Source organism: Cucumis melo, chromosome 1 (assembly GCF_025177605.1).
Source record: "Cucumis melo cultivar AY chromosome 1, USDA_Cmelo_AY_1.0, whole genome shotgun sequence".
NCBI lineage: Eukaryota > Viridiplantae > Streptophyta > Magnoliopsida > Cucurbitales > Cucurbitaceae > Cucumis > Cucumis melo.
This window is the reverse complement of record NC_066857.1, coordinates 35,754,006-35,773,725: the sequence shown is the minus strand read 5'-3', so window position 1 is coordinate 35,773,725 and position 19,720 is coordinate 35,754,006. Positions and strand designations below refer to the sequence as shown.

The 19,720-nt window shown below is 33.5% G+C and overlaps 2 long non-coding RNA genes across 2 annotated transcripts; both read right to left on the bottom strand.

Annotated features, from left to right (window-relative positions):
• Positions 1-2,516: 2,516 nt before the first annotated feature.
• Positions 2,517-15,791, bottom strand: LOC127151383 (uncharacterized). Its single transcript, XR_007824305.1, has 2 exons — positions 15,566-15,791; positions 2,517-2,771 (listed from the first exon to the last, which is right to left on the bottom strand). It is a non-coding gene; the product is annotated as an uncharacterized LOC127151383 (long non-coding RNA).
• A 2,827-nt stretch (positions 15,792-18,618) lies between these two features.
• LOC127151387 (uncharacterized) lies at positions 18,619-19,720 on the bottom strand. Its single transcript, XR_007824311.1, has 2 exons — positions 19,491-19,720; positions 18,619-18,864 (listed from the first exon to the last, which is right to left on the bottom strand). It is a non-coding gene; the product is annotated as an uncharacterized LOC127151387 (long non-coding RNA).

The following is a 19,720-nucleotide window of genomic DNA, read 5'->3' as shown; positions in this document are numbered from 1 at the left end:
TGGTTCTATAGAAAATAAGATTGAAAAACCCTCTATATATATATAGAAAAAAAACTCTTGGTTTAAACCACGACCCTACAAATCAGATTGAGGAAGAAACGGTATTCATGACGATACTATCGGAAAACGAACGTATTACGATGACACGCTGCCACGCTTCCCTTCACCTCAAGTTTTTGGACAAATGTAATTTCCGCTTGTGGCTAAATGCACCTTACACGTTAAAACCCTACAAATGTGGAAGATCCATTTGTAGTTTACCAATTTGCTATTTTGAAAATTTACTTCAACATGACCTTAAATTATGTTTGACACTCCCAACGGATTTTTTAGTTCTAAATATAACAAATAGACACACACATATATATAGTGCTACATCAATGATAGACCTAGACCATATCAATTAATAAGATCATAGTATCATTTGTTACATTTATAATTATTTTTCTTCAAAATATTACAACACACTTAAGTTATTAAACCTAGAAGTGATCTCTATTCCAATTGTTTATTTATTTATTTTTCAGGATCATAACATATTTCTTCACCTAATTAGCTGAGTTATCAATCGACATAAAGAATTTTATTAGTATAAAACATATAGGTCAACTGACATGTGATATGTGTTAGCGATCATGAGGCTTACGATTTGAATCACTATATCCGCATCATATTTCTCTCCAATTACTAATTTAATATTAAATCAATTAGTATAAAAATAGAAAGTTGATGTCACAATTAGTATAAAAAGATATTATAATCAGACAAGGACTCGTGAACTCAAATAGACTACATAGTTTGGAGTAAGTGGAGAATCACCCACATTGAAAAGATAAAGAGAGATGTCACAACTTTTGTTGAAGAAATGACGACGAACTATAGAATTACCAAAAACGTATGGAGAAATCGACACATTTCATATACGTAGTTTACGAACGAAGTGTTAGCTACATTTACTAGATAGAGAGAAAATCTATTATTAGAGAGAATGTTTTCTTAATACAAACGGTGCAAATGTTCTTTGTTGTTTGTAGCACCACATCACAAATTAAATTCAAGGCACTTCAACCATTTTTATTTGTTACAATTACCTTTCTTTCATTATTCAATTGATGTACGAAATGAAAAGCCAGTTCTTGTACTTATGATCTAATATTATGATTAAGTTAGAAATCAAGTACTTAAGCCTTCCAACGTTTGATATTTGTAATACATTTTTCATTTTACTATAATTAATAATATTCACTCTTTTATATGAAATATGTTGGGTCATAAACAATAAAACAAATATTTTAGTACTTTAATAATTTATTGTTTTTCACGTCATTTTTCCATCCATTTTAATATTTCATTTTAGAAAGAATATCTCGTAGCTTTTTTAAAGAAAACAATTTAAAAATTCAGAGTTAAAATAATTGGAACAAGGAATAAAGTTATTTTAAAAAAAAAAAAACTAGGAATCAAAAGCCATGCATAATCCTTCGTGAGTATTATTATTATTATTATTATTATTAATTTCCTTCTCTTTGGGTGAAGGACACCCTAAAACCTATAATTACTTGAAGGATATGTTTTTCTTTGAAATATGTGTGAAGATTTGAATGGATACAGATGATTTAAAAGTATATGGTTTTTCCTTATCAATAAAGAAACATAAAAATTATAGCTCCCTTAATTCTTTCCTCTTCATTTTTTTCTCATTTATATACAATTACTCACACGCTACAGTATTCTATTAAGTAATCTTGTTGAAACACGTTGCATTCAAGAGATGCTAAATAACTTTTTTTGTTTTGAAAGACAAATCGTTCATGACCCATCGAGACCAAAGAAGAAACATAAAGTTATCTTATCGAAATAACCTGTGAATTTTTTTTGATTAAAATGAATTATTTCTATCGTTCCCTTATTCTCTAATCATTCAAATTAATTATTTTCACACTTTCCCGGTTCATCAATAATATCTCCTAAAAAAATTGAAATTAAAATAGTTCATTTTTTTTAACAATAAATGGAAGGGGAAGTAAAACTCAACTTTTTAAATTGAAAATAGAAATAAAACAAACTTTAGAGGTATCATTTTGATTGTTATATAGCTGTGTAGGTTTCGAGAACTTTTTAGGATTATTTTTTAAGAGAAATTAGTGAGCTAGGAGTAATGAGAGGGTGTTATGGGGTGTCCACCTAGTGAAAATGCTCGATGCATCCAACTGACCCATCCTATCTTTTAAAACCAAAACACTTATTTCAAATTAAGATTAATTTTTAGTTTAACAATTATAAGGTGGACCGAGATTTGATCGTCAACCTTCAAATGGATAATTGGTGCCTTAGAAATATTTTCAAATCAACGAAATAAAATTTGTTTGTGAGATTATTAACCTTTATTCACCAATTCAACCACAAACACAAACACACACACAATCTCTAGTAAAGCAAAAATTCTGGCAAAACACACTTAATTCTCGTATAGCATTAAAAGAGAGAAAGGGCTCTTTTTTACCCATTGCTCATAATTAACGACATGCAAAAACTTGAAACTTTATTTATATCAAAACAAAACATATGCTTAAATATGAAATAATAATCTTTTTAAACCAATGGTTTTAATTTTCACCACTTGATTTTTGTTTATTCATATATAGTATATCTTGGAAAGCCAATCCCTGTTCCCTTCTCCTCTCAGTATACTTCATCTTCTTTTCTTTAGCATCAGTTCTTCTTACACGTTTGATCACACCCATTCACACAACTTTCTACTTTGTCCACATCTGTCAGGTTTAGAAAGAAAAAGAAACAATTAAAGAAAACATAATAGTCCATCGAAACTAGGGAAAGTTATTAAAGAAACGGACCAAATTTTAGTATGAATACTACTACTAATCTCTCGTTGATTGTGAGTTCGAGATACAAATTTTGTATATGAATACTACTCTAATTGAATGTTAGTCATGACAAGGATCATCTCTAATGACATTTCATGCTCAATAGCAAACATTGTCTTCCTCTATGAATTATTTTCATTACAACATGTTTGCCAGCAGTACTACTGCATAAAATTTAAAAGAAATATCAAAAAACACATTAACCTAAAACTCTTTTTTTTTTTTTTTGGAACAAAAGAGAAGATGATGTGAATTAGCTGTAGGTGGACCAGAATATCACAACTAGAATGTGACATTCATAGATATGTATAATCAAAAGAGCCATGTGAAAGGAACAATATTATAGAAGCCGGAAGAAGAAAAGAACCAAACAAGAGGTTACTTATATGTAATAGCATTTAGATTGAGACGTCAAAAGTCCAAAAACTTAAACGATTAAAATATATATTAGCTTCATCCAAAAATGTACAAGAATAAAATAGGTAATACAAGAGTACTAGAAATTAGCTCACTCAGGTTTTCTGGGGTGGAAACATTGCTGCAAAGAGAAAAGACACAACCAAGTTTACAAAATTTATGAAGATCAACCGCATGGTTGGTATCCGTAAGGGAATCCTTAAATGTAGATGTGGATTCTGCACCAAGTATGCTAAGAATAATCAAAAAAATTACAACTGATTTCATTTTTTCTTAATTTAAATTTTGTTGTGGTTCAAAATTATGTATCGTTGAGCACTTGGTTCTATAGAAAATAAGATTGAAAAACCCTCTATATATATATAGAAAAAAAAACTCTTGGTTTAAACCACGACCCTACAAATCGGATTGAGGAAGAAACGGTATTCATGACGATACTATCGGAAAACGAACGTATTACGATGACACGCTGCCACGCTTCCCTTCACCTCAAGTTTTTGGACAAATGTAATTTCCGCTTGTGGCTAAATGCACCTTACACGTTAAAACCCTACAAATGTGGAAGATCCATTTGTAGTTTACCAATTTGCTATTTTGAAAATTTACTTCAACATGACCTTAAATTATGTTTGACACTCCCAACGGATTTTTTAGTTCTAAATATAACAAATAGACACACACATATATATAGTGCTACATCAATGATAGACCTAGACCATATCAATTAATAAGATCATAGTATCATTTGTTACATTTATAATTATTTTTCTTCAAAATATTACAACACGCTTAAGTTATTAAACCTAGAAGTGATCTCTATTCCAATTGTTTATTTATTTATTTTTCAGGATCATAACATATTTCTTCACCTAATTAGCTGAGTTATCAATCGACATAAAGAATTTTATTAGTATAAAACATATAGGTCAACTGACATGTGATATGTGTTAGCGATCATGAGGCTTACGATTTGAATCACTATATTCGCATCATATTTCTCTCCAATTACTAATTTAATATTAAATCAATTAGTATAAAAATAGAAAGTTGATGTCACAATTAGTATAAAAAAATATTATATTCGGACAAGGACTTGTGAACTCAAATAGACTACATAGTTTGAAGTAAGTTGAGAATCACCCACATTGAAAAGATAAAGAGAGATGTCACAACTTTTGTTGAAGAAATGACGACGAACTATAGAATTACCAAAAACGTATGGAGAAATCGACACATTTGATATACGTAGTTTACGAACGAAGTGTTAGCTACATTTACGAGATAGAGAGAAAATCTATTATTAGAGAGAATGTTTTCTTAATACAAACGGTGCAAATGTTCTTTGTTGTTTGTAGCACCACATAACAAATTAAATTCAAGGCATTTCAACCATTTTTATTAGTTACAATTACCTTTCTTTCATTATTCAATTGATGTACGAAATGAAAAGTCAGTTCTGTACTTAAGATCTAATATTATGATTAAGTTAGAAATCAAGTACTTAACCCTTTCAACGTTTGATTTTTGTAATACATTTTTCATTTTACTATAATTAATAATATTCACTCTTTTATATGAAATATGTTGGGTCATAAACAATAAAACAAATATTTTAGTTCTTTAATAATTTATTGCTTTTCACGTCATTTTTCCATCCATTTTAATATGTCATTTTAGAAAGAATATCTGATAGCTTTTTTAAAGAAAACAATTTAAAAATTCAGAGTTAAAATAATTGGAACAAGGAATAAAGTTATTTAAAAAAAAAAAAAAAAAAACTAGGAATCAAAAGCCATGCATAATCCTTCGTGAGTATTATTATTATTATTATTATTATTAATTTCCTTTTGTCTTTGGGTGAAGGATACCCTAAAACCTATAATTACTTGAAGGATATGTTTTTCTTTGAAATATGTGAAGATTTGAATGGATACAGATTGTAACGACCCAACTCCTTATACTTAATCGAAGTCATTACTAAATATAGAACAAGTGGTTTAAGTCATAAAATTTATTAAAAACGCATAAGGTTTGAGGAATTTTATTTATGAAAATTCAAACAAGGTAGTTATGCAAAAAGATGTAATGCGTTCTAAAGTCCTACTCGGGCCCTATCTACATAATAAGATGATAAGTACTGAAGAATACTCAAACTCAGGTACGAAAGTCTAAAATAAAGATAAGCGGAAGCAGTAGTCCCTATGGCCCGCCACGGTCACTTCGGGTCGCTCGCCAGCTTGCCTTTGCCCTTGCCTCGTCCTCTACCTGAAAACATGAAATGAAGAGAGTGAGTATAAAATACACAGTAAGGGACCCACTACTAGTCCCACTAGGTGTCTGTTAACTTCCTGTCAGAGTCCTGTAACTGGTACCCAATCTCTGGCACGTTCCCGAACACGTGCAACATGCGCTCCCGTAGGAACGTAACTCTGGTCTTCGGTGCCCCGGGGGACACCTAGGACAATCGGGATGCGAGGACCCCGTCGAGTCACTCGAGTCATATCTATATCCATGCTAGACTGGTGTCCCGTCAGACCACACAGTCCTCAATAGGTGGTGATCCCGAACGACACCCATGCAGGTACGACTCTAACAGGTACCCTAATCGCAGTATACATACACATGGCATCAGCATATAACATAACAGATAAATCATCATTACACTCTCCATCTCGACATCCGTCTTACAGACATAACAGCTCTCGTCATCACACAACATGCTATAATATAACCATATCGTCATTTGCATCATACTATCATTGTTTTCATGCATCGTACGATCTAGCCCCCAACACGCACAATTGAAGTATACAAAATCTCATAATTCTATACATGGAGCTAGTAGTAGAATCTCTTATCTGGAGATTTACTTGATGAGTCCTAACCGCGAGGAAGTATGCTTTCCAAGCGACGAGGTCCTAACTGTTTAATATACCAAAATTCGTAATTAGGTCACCAACGACTAACGGTTCAAGACTCATTTGAAATGACTTACCCTAGAAAGAGGTTGCAGTGCTCGAGCCCCTACCGAAGAAATCCCGCGCTGCAGCAATTACTTGATCCAAGACGTCCCTTAAGGAAAATAATTTAATTTAGTCCCAAATTAAATTAATTAGCGTTCGAAACATTGAGTCTTACCGGGTAATGCCACAATAATTAATTTAATTACCAAAATTTAGCTGGATGGAGCCAAATTAGTTTTCGCGGCTCGGCTGGAAAAGGACAGGGACCGGCTCGGCTTGGCGCAGGCGCGACTCGACTCGGCTCGGTACAGGAACTTTACGCGTGCGGCTCGGCTTGCGACAGAAGGGAGACGCGGCCCAGGTTGTGGTGCAGGCGGCGCGGCTTGCACGCGGGCGCGACTCGGCTACGCAGAAGCGCGCGGCGCGGCTCACACGCGGCTCACACGCGGACGCACGCGGGTGCGGGTCGGGTTCTGGAAGATGGCGCGCGTCGGTTCGGGTCGCGGGGCGGGTTTTCGGTCGGATCCTTGCGCACGAGGCGCTGGCTTCCGGATTTCGGGTGGCGCGACGGCTGCTGGTGGTCGGCTACACACGGCTTCGCTCGGCGACGGCTGTAAAGGAGCGTTTCGGCTGCGCTGCGTCGGATCGAAGCGGCGCGACTCGGCTGGCTGACGGGTTGGCTGCGGACGCGCGAAGGTGACTTCGACTCGGCTTCGGGCGTGCGAGAGACGGCTGCAGACACGGCGCGGCGTAGCTCCTCCTAGGCGTACGACGGCTTGACTCGTCCGGCGCGGCTGGGAGGGTGGTTCGGCTTCTACTGCGGCTGGCTCCCGAGCGCTTGCGCTTGAACGCTGGCGGCGAAGGCGGCGGCTAGGGTTTCAAGGAGAACTTAATTGCTTCTCTCTCTTTTTTTGTTTTTTCTTATGCACGGGTCCCAACGCAGCTTTATAAGAAAATAACTCTTTTCTTTTCCTTTAAAAAAAAACCCAAAACAACCACCTCCTCTCTCTCCCCAAATCTCACCAAAACAACCAACTTTAGTTTAATAAAGACTTCCCCAATTATTTCCAATAAATAAAAAAAATACTTATTATCTTAAACAAAATAAGGATTCCCAACCTTAATTACTCGAAAAATCAAAATGGTAAGGTTCTTCCAATAAATTTAAAATTCCCATGACCACATTTAAATATTAATGACAATGAACAAAAAAAATCGAATTTGTTGGGCGTTACACAGATGATTTAAAAATATATGGTTTTTCCTTATCAATAAAAAAACATAAAAATTATAGCTCCCTTAATTCTTTCCTCTTCATTTTTTTCTCATCTATATACAATTACTCACACGCTACAGTATTCTGTTATGTAATCTTGTTGAAACACAATGCATTCAAGAGATGTTAAATAACTTTTTTTGTTTTGGAAGACAAATCGTTCATGACACCTCGAGACCAAAGAAGAAACATAAAGTTATCTTATCGAAATAACCTGTGAATTTTTTTGGATTAAAATGAATTATTTCTATCGTTACCTTATTCTCTAATCATTCAAATTAATTATTTTCACACTTTCCCTGTTCATCTATAATATTTTCTTCAAAAAAAAATGAAATTAAAATAGTTCATTTTTTTTTAACAATAAATGGAGGGGGAACTGAAACTCAACTTTTTAAATTGAAAATAGAAATAAAACAAACTTTAGAGGTATCATTTTGATTGTTATATAGCTGTGTAGGTTTCGAGAACTTTTTAGGATTATTTTTTAAGAGAAATTAGTGAGCTAGGAGTAATGAAAGGGTGTTATGGGGTGTCCAACCTAGTGAAAATGCTCGATGCATCCAACTGACCCATCTTATCTTTTAAAACCAAAACACTTATTTCAAATTAAGATTAATTTTTAGTTTAACAATTATAAGGTGGACCGAGATTAGATCGTCCACCTTCAAACAGATAATTGGTGCCTTAGAAATATTTTCAAATCAACGAAATAAAATTTGTTTGTGAGATTATTAACCTTTATTCACCAATTCAACCACAAACACACACACACATAATCTATAGTAAAGCAAAAATTTTTGCAAAACACACTTAATTCTCGTATAGCATTAAAAGAGAGAAAGGGCTCTTTTTTAACGACATGCAATGTAACGACCCAACTCTTTATACTAAGCTGAGGTCATTACTAAAAAGAAACAATGACAAGAGACACCTTTTTGAAACGAGGGAAGAATAAATTTTCATTAAAAACGGAATATTAAAACACTGAAACATAAACGCGGAAGCAAAACTGAGTCCTCATATGGCATGTCACGGATCCTTCTCTGTCGCTCGCCAGCTTTCCTCTACCTTTACCTTCGCCTGAAATGTTAAACATAGAAAGAGTGAGTATAAACATATACTCAGTAAGGGACCTACTACTAGTCCCGCTAGGTGTCTATTAACTTCCCATTAGAGTCCTGAAAATGGTACCCAATCTCTGGCACGTTCCCGAACACGTGCAACATGCGCTCCCGTAGGAACGAAAATCTGGTCTTCGGTGTCTCGAGGGAGCACCTAGGACATGCTGGTCTGTAGTGAACCCGGGGGTAACACTAAGACAATCGGGATGCGAGGACCCCGTCGAATCACTCGAATCATATCTATATCCATGCTAGACTGGCGTCCCGTCGAACCACACAGTTCTAAATAGGTGGTGATCCCGAAGGACACCCATGCAGGTACGACTCTAATAGACAAAGTTAACAGAACACCCTATCCATAGCATGTAGCATAACATAACATCATAACATGGCATGAGTATTAATCTTAACGTCCTTAATCATGTGATTAATATATCATGCATTAACAATCATCAACAGTCATCAACAACATACTACCGGTCATTAACATAACATCAGTCATCATCATCAATCATCAACATAATAATCTCAGTCATCATCATCAATCATCCATAAAATGACAGTCATTATCAGTAGCATCAAGTTATGCATTTTAGCTACCATCAATGCATAATCATAATTACATGCGGTCTCTTAAATTCAGTTCGAAGGTCTAGTAGGAGAATCTCTTACCTTGAGATTTTAGCCAAACAAGATACTCCCTAGTTGACAGTAAAAATTCTCCAATTAACTTGATCTTAATCATAAAAGGAAAACTTAGTATTTTAATCAATGAAATTAGCAATTGGCTAACACCAAAAAATTCTCCCAAATTAATTAACTTTCTAAAAATTGGGTTGAAACCAATTCAACCTTGATTGGAAAAAATCTAAGATTTAGATCTTAAAAAAGTTTAGCCAATTGAACCTTTACAGAAACCCCAAATAGATCCAAAATTAAATTAATAAAATATTAATTTAATTTCTTTGGCTTACCAAGGTTACTCAAATGAAGGTTGAAAAATCCTCTTATCCTTGATGAAAAATTCATCACTTTAAATCCTCAAGCTTCCAAAGAGACCATTCTTAACTTCAACTGAGGCGGCGACAGCAGAGGGTTATCTTAGAGAAGAAGATAAAGAACCTTTTTCTTTTTCCTTTATTTCCATCTTAAACATTTTAATGATATTTATAGACCCAAATAATAACAATAATATTTATTATTATTATTTCCTTTTCCTTTTCCTTTTAGGATATATATATATATATATATATATATATATATATATATATATATATAATACCAAAAAATATACATATATCTTTATTCCCATTATTTTTCCTAAATAAATGCCTTAATCTTAGGCATTTATAACCATTAATAATAATAATAATACTTCTTTATTATTATTATTTTTCTCTCACCAAAATCTACAATAAATATATATTTATTTAAACCATTATTCTCTCTTATAAATATATATCTTTTTCGTCCAATCAAATCAACCATCTCTCTCCTCATGGATTATCTTCTTTTCCAAACAAATATAATTATATTCCATCATATAATTAATTCACTTTTCCAAATTAATAATTATATATATATATATATATATATATGGATATATATATATATCCATATATATATACTCAATTAAAGCCAATTCCACCAAAACCAACTTTTCCCTCCAAAATCTCAAATTAACTTAAATCCTCAATTCTTTTAATCAATCAAATTTTTTTTCCAATAAATCACTTATAACTTCCAACATGAATTATCTTAACCCAACCATAACAACTTCACTCCAGAATCAATATTTATCTTTCTGCAGAATAATTAATTATCTTCTACAATAATTAATTATTATTTACCTTTCTTCCAAAATAATTAATTATCTTCCACAATAATTAATTATTATTTATCTTTCTCCAAAAATAATTAATTATCTTCCACAATAATTAATTATTATTTATCTTTCTCCAAAAATAATTAATTATCTTCCACAATAATTAATTATTATTTATCTTTCTCCAAAAATAATTAATTATCTTCCACAATAATTAATTATTATTTATCTTTCTCCAAAAATAATTATCTTTTCCTTTAACATAATAATTATATATATATTTCCACATATACATATAATTATTAAATCTCCAACAAACTTTCCACCCCACAATTTAATTAAATAACATCCATAATTATTTAATTAAATTCAACATCAACAACACTAAAAGTCCACAACTTTACTTAATTCTCTTAACTTACCATCTAATCAAAATCTCAACAAACAACACATGCCAAAACCTCTAATTAATTAAATATTCATCCAACAAATATTTAATTAATTTCAATTCCCACATAAATCAAATAATTCTCATTAAATGGATTCAAAATAACGCCCAATAAATTATCTTAATTTTTGGGGCGTTACATGCAAAAACTTGAAACTTTATTTATATCAAAACAAAACATATGCTTAAATATGAAATAATAATCTTTTTAAACCAATGGTTTTAATTTTCACCACTTGATTTTTGTTTATTCATATATAGTATATCTTGGAAAGCCAATCCTTGTTCCCTTCTCCTCTCCGTATACTTCATCTTCTTTTCTTTAGCTTCAGTTCTTCTTACACGTTTGATCACACCCATTCACACAACTTTCTACTTTGTCCACATCTGTCAGGTTTAGAAAGAAAAAGAAACAATTAAAGAAAACATAATAGTCCATCGAAACTAGAGAAAGTTATTAAAGAAACGGACCAAATTTTAGTATGAATACTACTACTAATCTCTCGTTGATTGTGAGTTCGAGATACAAATTTTGTATATGAATACTACTTTAATTGAATGTTAGTCATGACAAGGATCATCTCTAATGACATTTCATGCTCAATAGCAAACATTGTCTTCCTCTATGAATTATTTTCATTACAACATGTTTGCCAGGAGTACTACTGCATAAAATTTAAAAGAAATATCAAAAAACACATTAACCTAAAACTCTTTTTTTTTTTTTTTGGAACAAAAGAGAAGATGATGTGAATTAGCTGTAGGTGGACCAGAATATCACAACTAGAATGTGACATTCATAGATATGTATAATCAAAAGAGCCATGTGAAAGGAACAATATTATAGAAGCAGGAAGAAGAAAAGAACCAAACAAAAGGTTACTTATATGTAATAGCATTTAGATTGAGACGTCAAAAGTCCAAAAACTTAAACGATTAAAATATATATTAGCTTCATCCAAAAATGTACAAGAATAAAATAGGTAATACAAGAGTACTAGAAATTAGCTCACTCAGGTTTTCTGGGGTGGAAACATTGCTGCAAAGAGAAAAGACACAACCAAGTTTACAAAATTTATGAAGATCAACCGCATGGTTGGTATCCGTAGGGGAATCCTTAAATGTAGATGTGGATTCTGCACCAAGTATGCTAAGAATAATAAAAAAAATTACAACTGATTTCATTTTTTTCTTAATTTCAATTTTCTTGTGGTTCAAAATTATATATCGTTGAGCACTTGGTTCTATAGAAAATAAGATTGAAAAACCCTCTATATATATATAGAAAAAAAAAACTCTTGGTTTAAACCACGACCCTACAAATCGGATTGAGGAAGAAACGGTATTCATGACGATACTATCGGAAAACGAACGTATTACGATGACACGCTGCCACGCTTCCCTTCACCTCAAGTTTTTGGACAAATGTAATTTCCGCTTGTGGCTAAATGCACCTTACACGTTAAAACCCTACAAATGTGGACGATCCATTAGTAGTTTACCAATTTGCTATTTTGAAAATTTACTTCAACATGCCCTTAAATTATGTTTGACACTCCCAACAGATTTTTTAGTTCTAAATATCACAAATAGACACACACATATATATATATTGCTACATTAATGATAGACCTAGACCATATCAATTAATAAGATCATAGTATCATTTGTTACATTTAAAATTATTTTTCTTCAAAATATTACAACACGCTTCAGTTATTAAACCTAGAAGTGATCTCTATTCCAATTGTTTATTTATTTATTTTTCAGGATCATAACATATTTCTTCACCTAATTAGCTGAGTTATCAATCGACATAAAGAATTTTATTAGTATAAAACATATAGGTCAACTGACATGTGATATGTGTTAGCGATCATGAGGCTTACGATTTGAATCACTATATCCGCATCATATTTCTCTCCAATTACTAATTTAATATTAAATCAATTAGTATAAAAATAGAAAGTTGATGTCACAATTAGTATAAAAAGATATTATATTCGGACAAGGACTCGTGAACTCAAATAGACTATATAGTTTGGAGTAAGTTGAGAATCACCCACATTGAAAAGATAAAGAGAGATGTCACAACTTTTTTGAAGAAATGACGACGAACTATAGAATTACCAAAAACGTATGGAGAAATCGACACATTTGATATACGTAGTTTACGAACGAAGTGTTAGCTACATTTACGAGATAGAGAGAAAATCTATTATTAGAGAGAATGTTTTCTTAATACAAACGGTGCAAATGTTCTTTGTTGTTTGTAGCACCACATAACAAATTAAATTCAAGGCATTTCAACCATTTTTATTTGTTACAATTACCTTTCTTTCATTATTCAATTGATGTACGAAATGAAAAGTCAGTTCTTGTACTTATGATCTAATATTATGATTAAGTTAGAAATCAAGTACTTAAGCCTTTCAACGTTTGATTTTTGTAATACATTTTTCATTTTACTATAATTAATAATATTCACTCTTTTATATGAAATATGTTGGGTCATAAACAATAAAACAAATATTTTAGTTCTTTAATAATTTATTGTTTTTCACGTCATTTTTCCATCCATTTTAATATTTCATTTTAGAAAGAATATCTCATAGCTTTTTTAAAGAAAACAATTTAAAAATTCAGAGATAAAATAATTGGAACAAGGAATAAAGTTATTTTAAAAAAAAAAAACTAGGAATCAAAAGCCATGCATAATCCTTCGTGAGTATTATTATTATTATTATTAATTTCCTTTTCTCTTAGGGTGAAGGACACCCTAAAACCTATAATTACTTGAAGGATATGTTTTTCTTTGAAATATGTGAAGATTTGAATGGATACAGATGATTTAAAAATATATGGTTTTTCCTTATCAATAAAAAAACATAAAAATTATAGCTCCCTTAATTCTTACCTCTTCATTTTTTTCTCATTTATATACAATTACTCACACGCTACAGTATTCTGTTATGTAATCTTGTTGAAACACAATGCATTCAAGAGATGTTAAATAACTTTTTTTTGTTTTGGAAGACAAATCGTTCATGACACCTCGAGACCAAAGAAGAAACATAAAGTTATCTTATCGAAATAACCTGTGAATTTTTTTGGATTAAAATGAATTATTTCTATCCTTACCTTATTCTCTAATCATTCAAATTAATTATTTTCACACTTTCCCTGTTCATCTATAATATTTTCTTCAAAAAAAATGAAATTAAAATAGTTCATTCTTTTTTAACAATAAATGGAGGGGGAACTGAAACTCAACTTTTTAAATTGAAAATAGAAATAAAACAAACTTTAGAGGTATCATTTTGATTGTTATATAGCTGTGTAGGTTTCGAGAACTTTTTAGGATTATTTTTTAAGGGAAATTAGTGAGCTAGGAGTAATGAGAGGGTGTTATGGGGTGTCCAACCTAGTGAAAATGCTCGATGCATCCAACTGACCCATCCTATCTTTTAAAACCAAAATACTTATTTCAAATTAAGATTAATTTTTAGTTTAACAATTATAAGGTGGACGAAGATTAGATCGTCCACCTTCAAACAGATAATTGGTGCCTTAGAAATATTTTCAAATCAACGAAATAAAATTTGTTTGTGAGATTATTAACCTTTATTCACCAATTCAACCACAAACGCGCACACACACACACACAATCTATAGTAAAGCAAAAATTTTGGCAAAACACACTAAATTCTCGTATAGCATTAAAAGAGAGAGAGGGCTCTTTTTTAACGATATGCAAAAACTTGAAACTTTATTTATATCAAAACAAAACATATGCTTAAATATGAAATAATAATCTTTTTAAACCAATGGTTTTAATTTTCACCACTTGATTTTTGTTTATTCATATATAGTATATCTTGGAAAGCCAACCCTTGTTCCCTTCTCCTCTCGGTATACTTCATCTTCTTTTCTTTAGCATCAGTTCTTCTTACACGTTTGATCACACCCATTCACACAACTTTCTACTTTGTCCACATCTGTCAGGTTTAGAAAGAAAAAGAAACAATTAAAGAAAACATAATAGTCCATCGAAACTAGGGAAAGTTATTAAAGAAACGGACCAAATTTTAGTATGAATACTACTACTAATCTCTCGTTGATTGTGAGTTCGAGATACAAATTTTGTATATGAATACTACTCTAATTGAATGTTAGTCATGACAAGGATCATCTCTAATGACATTTCATGCTCAATAGCAAACATTGTCTTCCTCTATGAATTATTTTCATTACAACATGTTTGCCAGGAGTACTACTGCATAAAATTTAAAAGAAATATCAAAAAACACATTAACCTAAAACTCTTTTTTTTTTTTTTTTTTGGAACAAAAGAGAAGATGATGTGAATTAGCTGTAGGTGGACCAGAATATCACAACTAGAATGTGACATTCATAGATATGTATAATCAAAAGAGCCATGTGAAAGGAACAATATTATAGAAGCCGGAAAAAGAAAAGAACCAAACAAGAGGTTACTTATATGTAATAGCATTTAGATTGAGGCGTCAAAAGTCCAAAAACTTAAACGATTAAAATATATATTAGCTTCATCCAAAAATGTACAAGAATAAAATAGGTAATACAAGAGTACTAGAAATTAGCTCACTTAGGTTTTCTGGGGTGGAAACATTGCTGCAAAGAGAAAAGACACAACCAAGTTTACAAAATTTATGAAGATCAACCGCATGGTTGGTATCCGTAGGGGAATCCTTAAATGTAGATGTGGATTATGCACCAAGTATGCTAAGAATAATCAAAAAAATTACAACTGATTTCATTTTTTTCTTAATTTCAATTTTCTTGTGGTTCAAAATTATGTATCGTTGAGCACTTGGTTCTATAGAAAATAAGATGGAAAAACCCTCTATATATATATAGAAAAAAAAAACTCTTGGTTTAAACGATGACCCTACAAATCGGATTGAGGAAGAAACGGTATTAATGACGATACTATCGGAAAACGAATGTAACGCCCCGAAAATTCGAGGTAAAATTTTCTCGTTTTATGTAAACTTTTTTCGGAAATCTAAAATGTTGGTGTAAATTGATATAATAATAATATAATATTTATTATATTATTATTATTATTATTATTTATTTTATTTATTATAATATTAATATTATAATTATTATTATTATTTAATATTATAGTAATATTATTATTTTAAAACAATAACAATATTATTATCTAATGTTAAATTTATTTTTATTATTAAATATTAATATTACTATATATTATTATTGTTACCTTATATTATTATTATTATTTTATATTTATTAAAAGTATATATATATATATATATATATAATAAATTTTTTTTTTTAAAAACCCTAAGAGGGCGCGCGCGACACAGACCCCTCCCCTTCATTTCCGTTTTCTTCTCCACCGCCTTCACGAAGCGCCGCCGCCATCTCTTCCTCTTCATTCTCTTCTCCTTCCGACCGTTTCCGCCACCATCTCTCTTCCTCTCCGTCTCCGTCCGTGTGGTAGTCGTCCGCCTTCGTCTCCGTCGTCGGAATCTCACCGCCGCGGCTTCCTACCATTTCGGGTCTCCTCTCGGGTTCAAACAACCGAACGTCGCCGTGCGTCCTTCGTCCGACCATATCCGCCGTCGCCCTCCGCCGCGTAGAAGTAGGGCCAGTCGTCGGACAAGCTGCGGATCATCCCGGTCGTCGAACGCCGAAATCCGTCGGTCGTGGTTGCTCCGGTTTCAATCGAACCCGACCCGAATCGCGAATCCAAGCCGACCCGAACCGGAGACCGAGCTAAGCTGCGCCACGAGCCGCGCCACAAGCCGCGCCACGAGTTGAGCCACGAGCCAAATTAAGCCGAAGACCAAGCCGAACCGAGTTGAGTTGAGTCGAGCCGCGAGTTGAGTTGAGCCGAGCCGCGAGCCGAGTTGAGCCGAGCCGAGAGTGAGTCGAGCCGAGGCCAAACCGAGCCGAGCCGAGGGTGAGCCGAGCTGAGCTGAGCCGAGGGTGATCCGAGCCGAGCCGAGCTCCCTGTTCACCGAGCCACCTAAGCGTTCCTTCCTCCACTCCGGGTCACGGTGAGTTTTCGGTAAGGATTGTTTTTGATGAATTCCCTAATGTTGCTACATCCGATTCGAGTTTGAATATTGGAATAAGATATGGCCCTACTTTTCTCCCTTGAAGGTAGTAAGGAGTTGACGCTTAAGTTGTCGGGTCCCGCGGCAGGCTTGTTTGGAGATAGCTTTCCTTTCCTTGGGTAAGTCAACGGGTGTCGTTTCGGACCTTTTAAAACGACTTCTACTAGAGTCATCAACTAAAACCTTTGTGTTTTCGTTTAGGTTGATCCGTTGAGCGTGGATTCGATCGAGGGGCATAACCGAGTTTCAGGTTAGGGTTTTCCTACTACTGGACCTCGGATCGAGGCTGAAAACGTGGAAATCCACAGGGGATTACACGTTAGTGACTGTACTGAATAAATGTATGTGTGTTGACTGTTAAGCACTGTTATTATATTTTGTCTGATGTAAAGGTACTGTGACTGCTAATTGTAGATTGGGATTTTATGTGATGGACCTTGAAGTCACGGTTCAGTATGTAGTAATCATTGGTCTGGATGTTGATCATGGAGTTTGGACGGGGAAGGACAGTGAGTCCGGTTTTGGTTGGTTAGTTGATTGGGTCTACGGTCTTCCCTAATGGTGTGCGAATTGGTGATGCGTTTAGCAACTGAGGGTGTAGTTGTTTAAACCTATACTATCTGACTGACAAAGCCTATGGCGGAATTGCAATATGAATGCCGTTGGGGTGTGACTGTTGTAGACGGTTTAGTATGGACTGAGGGGTAACGGTTAGCTTCATCTATGGGGTAGTGTGCCTTACGGATATGTGCATCCTTCGGGAGCACTAGACTGATATGTGCATCCTTCGGGAGCACTAGACTGATATGTGCATCCTTCGGGAGCACTAGACTGATATGTGCATCCTTCGAGAGCACTAGACTGATGCGTGCATCCTTCGGAAGCACTAGACGGATATGTGCATCCTTCGGGAGCACTAGACTGATGTGTGCATCCTTCGGGAGCACTAGACTGATATGTGCATCCTTCGGCAGCACTAGACTGATGCGTGCATCCTTCGGGAGCACTAGACTGATCTGTGCATCTTTCGGGAGCACTAGACTGATGTGTGCATCCTTCGGGAGCACTAGACTGATATGTGCGTTCTACGGAACCACTAGACTGTTATGTAGGGTACCCCCGAATAGGAAGTTAACTGTTGTCCCCTAACGGGCCCAGTAGTGGGTCCCATACTGGGTATGTTTATACTCACCCTTTTCTCTTCTTTAACTTTTCAGGTAAGGGCACAGCGAGGGGCAGACCGACGAGAGGCAGGAAGGACGCGTGAAGGCCATATGGACGCATCTGGTTTTCTTATCGCTTCCGCTATGTATTTTGTCAGAATATTTGACTTGTGATTTTGAACTGATGACTTGAGTTTTTATTTGAGACTTTTTATGATTGATTTAAAATAGGGCTCGAAACTGTCTTTTTGTAATGTTTCTAATGCTTTTAATGAATCGTAACTGGTCCGTTTTAAAATTTATGTTGAATGGTCGAGTTTTGGTATTTGGTAGTGACCTCAGCTTAGTCCGGAAAGTTGGGTCGTTACAACGAACGTATTACGACATGCAAAAACTTGAAACTTTATTTATATCAAAACAAAACATATGCTTAAATATGAAATAATAATCTTTTTAAACCAATGGTTTTAATTTTCATCACTTGATTTTTGTTTATTCATATATAGTATATCTTGGAAAGCCAATCCCTGTTCCCTTCTCCTCTCAGTATACTTCATCTTCTTTTCTTTAGCATCAGTTCTTCTTACACGTTTGATCACACCCATTCACACAACTTTCTACTTTGTCCACATCTGTCAGGTTTAGAAAGAAAAAGAAACAATTAAAGAAAACATAATAGTCCATCAAAACTAGAGAAAGTTATTAAAGAAACGGACCAAATTTTAGTATGAATACTACTACAAATCTCTCGTTGATTGTGAGTTCGAGATACAAATTTTGTATATGAATACTACTCTAATTGAATGTTAGTCATGACAAGGATCATCTCTAATGACATTTCATGCTCAATAGCAAACATTGTCTTCCTCTATGAATTATTTTCATTACAACATGTTTGCCAGCAGTACTACTGCTTAAAATTTAAAAGAAATATCAAAAAACACATTAACCTAAAACTCTTTTTTTTCTTTTTTGGAACAAAAGAGAAGATGATGTGAATTAGCTGTAGGTGGACCAGAATATCACAACTAGAATGTGACATTCATAGATAAGTATAATCAAAAGAGCCATGTGAAAGGAACAATATTATAGAAGCCGGAAGAAGAAAAGAACCAAACAAGAGGTTACTTATATGTAATAGCATTTAGATTGAGACGTCAAAAGTCCAAAAACTTAAACGATTAAAATATATATTAGCTTCATCCAAAAATGTACAAGAATAAAATAGGTAATACAAGAGTACTAGAAATTAGCTCACTCAGGTTTTCTGGGGTGGAAACATTGCTGCAAAGAGAAAAGACACAACCAAGTTTACAAAATTTTTGAAGATCAACCGCATGGTTGGTATCCGTAGGGGAATCCTTAAATGTAGATGTGGATTCTGCACCAAGTATGCTAAGAATAATCAAAAAAATTACAACTGATTTCATTTTTTTCTTAATTTCAATTTTCTTGTGGTTCAAAATTATGTATCGTTGAGCACTTGGT